This window comes from Macadamia integrifolia, chromosome 5, assembly GCF_013358625.1.
Source record: "Macadamia integrifolia cultivar HAES 741 chromosome 5, SCU_Mint_v3, whole genome shotgun sequence".
Lineage (NCBI taxonomy): Eukaryota > Viridiplantae > Streptophyta > Magnoliopsida > Proteales > Proteaceae > Macadamia > Macadamia integrifolia.
This window is the reverse complement of record NC_056561.1, coordinates 26,777,810-26,782,254: the sequence shown is the minus strand read 5'-3', so window position 1 is coordinate 26,782,254 and position 4,445 is coordinate 26,777,810. Positions and strand designations below refer to the sequence as shown.

The following is a 4,445-nucleotide window of genomic DNA, read 5'->3' as shown; positions in this document are numbered from 1 at the left end:
ATAATCTTAGGAAACCATTCCGGCAATTGATTAATGCATTACTGGTAGCCAAGAATGGTCTTCCTAGAATTATTGGGATCTCATCCTTGGTTGAGAAGGGCTTAGTATCTAACACAATGAAATCAACAGGGAAAATAAATTCCCCCACCTTTAGTAAGACATCCTCAACCATCCCTTTAGGAATCTTAACAGACCTATCTGCCAACTGAAGAGTAGTTCTAGTTGCTTTCAATTCTCCCAATCCTAGTTGCTTGTACACATGGTAAGGTAAAAGATTCACACTTGCGCCAAGGTCAAGTAAGGCATGCTCAATATAGGTGTTGCCTATGACACAAGATATGGTAGGGCTCCCTGGATCCTTATACTTGGCTGCTATAGGCTGAGTAATTATGGAACTAATGTTACCTGCCAAGAACGCCTTTTTGGGCACACTAGTGATACGTTTGTGAGTACACAAATCTTTCAGTACCTTTGCATAGGCGGGGATCTGGGATATGGCATCCAAAAGAGGGATGTTTACTTCTACCTTTTTGAAGACTTCTAAAATTTTGTCCATGGAAGCAGTCTTCTTTTTGTTTACCAAGCGATTAGGAAATGGGACAGGATGAACATAAGGACTGTTAGGGATTTGCCCCTGTTCAGAAGAATCATTTTTGGTTTCCTCAACCAAATCATCTTTAGTTTCAGAAAAATCTTTAGGTTCATCAGACGAACCTGGAACAAGAGGCACATTTGTGTCCTCAACTGAAGAAGAGTTAACAGGAGTAATAGATGGGGAAGATTTAGGAACGCTCTGTAGGTACTCTCTACCACTCCTAAGGGCATAAACAACATTACATTGGTTAGAGGGCCCTTGTTGAGTCTGACCTTGTACTATATTCAGTGGTGCATTAGTTGGTCCTTGTAAACTAACAGGCTGATGATGCCTAGGGTTAGGCTCTGGTTGACTGGGTAAAGTTCCCTTCTCCCTCTCACGCATAATTGAGACAACTTGGGTAAGTTCTCTCGTAAGATTTTGATGGCTTGTCATGAGGAGGGCCATATTTTTTTCCAAGTCACTTATTCTACTTGCCTCTCCAGTGTTGGTAAACCCAGGGGGTTGCTGATAAGATGATAGAAGAGGGGCCCTAGGAAAACTCGCCTGAGGTCCTACATTTGACCTAGGAAAAGTATTTTGAGAAAAAGATTGTTGTGCAAAGGGAGGCCTTTGGGGTCCAGGTTGACCTTGATTATAGAAATTGGAAGGTCCTGCTTGGTTGCCCTGATTCCAAGAGAAATTTGGGTGATTTCTCCATCCTGGATTGTAGGTGTTACTATATGGATTATTCTGGTATAAGGCATTAACACTATCATTAGAAGTGCCCCCAGAGGTGTTGGGGCATTCTTCTATGACATGTCCAGGGGATTGGCACCAAGCACAAATCTTAACCAAATTGACTGATGATGGCTCTCTAGGAACAATAGCCTCAATCCTCTTGATTAGGCTATCCAAATGGGCTTCCTTGGCTACTATCCCATCCACAAAATATCCTTTTCCTCCTATGGTTCTTTCACTCTCTTGGGTTGATTCCCACTCACGGGTTTTGTCAGCTAAGTCAAGTAAGAATTCCCATGCCTTTCCTTCATCTGTAAAGGATGTGAATCCCTCAGGGCACATAGACTCTATCATTTGTTTAGTTGGGTAATCAATACCCTCATAAATTATTTGACATAAATGCCATAGGTCTAGGCCATGGTGAGGGCATTCTTGGAGTAGATCCTTGAATCTCTCTATAAGTTTGGAAAATGACTCACTAGGCTTTTGCCTAAACTGAAGGATATCACTTCTAAGCTTATTGGTCTTGTGAGTTGGGAAAAACTTCTTAAGGAAGACAACTGTGAACTGTTCCCATGAGGTTATGGAATTTGTGGGTAATCCATACAACCACTTCTTAGCTTGGTCTTTCAATGCAAAAGTGATAAACCTAAGCTTAACAGCATCATCAGAAAGCTGTTGGATCTTAATTAGAACACATACCTCTTCAAATTCCCTTAGAAATAGGTATGCATCCTCAGAGGTCAACCCATGGAAGTGGGGCAACATAGTGATGTATTGAGATTTGAGTTCAAAATTATTGCCCTGGGCTTGTGGTAGAACTATGCAGGAAGGTTGGGCTGTTCTAGCAGGGTAGAACCTATCTTTTAGAGATTTAGGTGAAGGGTTATGCTGTTGGTCTCCCATATTGAAGGGTTTTAAAGAGAGCAAACGTATAGGGTCACTAGTTGTTGGATCTCTTCTTTCTAACCGATTCTTAGTATTACGTACCCACCTAACACTCATGCAACAGAAAACTACCTGCAACTAAAGTAAGACAAGCATAAAAGAATGGATAGCAAAACTATTTTTTTTTTTGATTTTTTGGTTTTTTTGATATTTTTTTTTTGGGAGCTTACCGGCAGGGATCTAGGGTTGCCCAGGTCAATTCCTGAGGTACTGTTACAGGGCGAAACCTGTCTTTACCATACTGTGAGGCATGGCGACCTCCACTGATACAACTATTATTGCAAGTTGTTCTTCTCAGGAATTCAATAAAAGAAAAGGAAAAATATAAAACAAAGCAAACAAAGCACTCCGATTTACCAAAAGAAAGTGAAAAATAACATGGAACTGTCTCCCCGGCAACGGCGCCAAAAACTTGTTTGAGATTTAAAATGTAACCGCAAGCGTACGGATCAGTGTAGCTACGGGTCGAACACAGGGAGAGCAGCCACTTTATTTTTTATTTCTTTTAATAATGCGAAAGTGAACTGATTAATGGTTGTGATCTAATTCTAATTACCGTCCTAAAAATAACGTCCTAACCATTCGTCATCTAAGAATTTAAAGACGCAAGCCACGCAATTAAAATTAAATAAATAAATAACTGAAAATAAACAACCCACGCAATTAAAATAATAATAATAATAAATAAATAAAGAAAAAAATGCTGAAATAAAAATAAAGTAAAAGAAAGGGGATAAAGCTAGAGAGAGACTCACAAGTAGGTTTCTCTACTTAGCCCGAGGGATGCATCATAATATGAGCTTCCCTACTTGACCAGAGAGTCACTCTTACAAGGGTTTCTCTACTTGGCTTTAGGGAAAGGGAGACAATAAAAAAAAAGCAATAAATTGATGGTTCTATGGCTAGGAGGGGCAAAGCCAACACATACACTAGCCATGAACCTTGGGGGAAAGGAATAGCAATAATGTAACGACTGAAAATAAAAATCCTAAATTAAGAAAGAAAGGGTAGTCAGAAGAGGGAATGAGAGGGGGGAGAGAAGACTACTGAAGGAGCCTACTTACTTGAATCAATGCTTGAACTTGAAAAAAATTGCTCCACGGCTCGTGATCTTGTCACCTAGATCTAAGCCTAGAATTATAACTTAAAAAATTACAACTCAATTGAATAAATCATAAACATAAAAGGAACTGAATAAAAATAAAAGAGTGCTTGCATTAATTGACATAAAAAAAAAACTATTACAAAAGTGATTAAAGCAAAAATAGAGAAGAACTAAAACCAAAGAGTGAGAGAGGGAGAAAGAGAGCAACTAAAAAAAAACTAGAAGAAGAATGAATTGTCTCCCCTCCTCTTACATGAGTTCTATTTATAGGGAATGGGGAGGTAGGGTAACAATTTTCTCTTTCCTAAAAGAGAGAAACCCACAATTGATTGTGAGATCTTTTGAGACCAAAAGTGCTAAGGTGGAGGAGAGAGAAGAGAGAAATAAATTTCCTGTAATTTTTTTCTTATTTTCTTTCCTTTTTTTTTCTAATTTATTTTTCTTCTTTTTTTCTCTCTCCTAGGGACGATTTTCTTTCTTCTTGCTTTATGTGATTTGGACAATATTTTGGTGGATGATGATGTGGAGGAGAGAGAAGATTTGGACAATCTTTATTTCTCCTCTTTTTTTTTTCTTTCCTTTTTTTTTCTTCTCTTCTTGCGCAGGAACCCTTCCACGATTTTGCTTGCTTCTAATTTGATGTGGAAATCCCTTCCATGACCTTAGTGCTTTAAGTGAGTGAAAAGCAGGAAATCTTCAACAAAATCTTCTAAAAAAAACAACCATAAGATTCGAACTTGAGACCTCTTGGTGAGCAAGGGAATTTTGTACACCATAGCTCACCAACTACACTAGGTAGTTGTTGTTACCAAAAACAAATCTTTAATCACTTAAGGATGTGGTCCATCGATCCTTGTTGGCATTTGGAATATTCCTTGTACCTCTGGGACAATTGCAAACGGGCTGGTTCTGCATCTCGGTTCAGTTCTGATCCATTATTCTTTTTCTGACCCGAAAAGAATAATCATTTGTACGGGTGACCAAACGAATGTGTACTTTTAATTGAACACGTCCATCTTGCTCAGAATTTCGTCCTCTTCGCAACCATGAAAAGAAATAGGACCTCTTTACGTGTAA

The 4,445-nt window shown here is 38.8% G+C and overlaps 1 non-coding gene across 1 annotated transcript; it reads left to right on the top strand.

Moving 5' to 3' along the window:
- Positions 1-1,727: 1,727 nt before the first annotated feature.
- LOC122080435 lies at positions 1,728-1,834 on the top strand. The gene has a single exon (XR_006140730.1). It is a non-coding gene; the product is annotated as a small nucleolar RNA R71 (small nucleolar RNA).
- Positions 1,835-4,445: the final 2,611 nt, after the last annotated feature.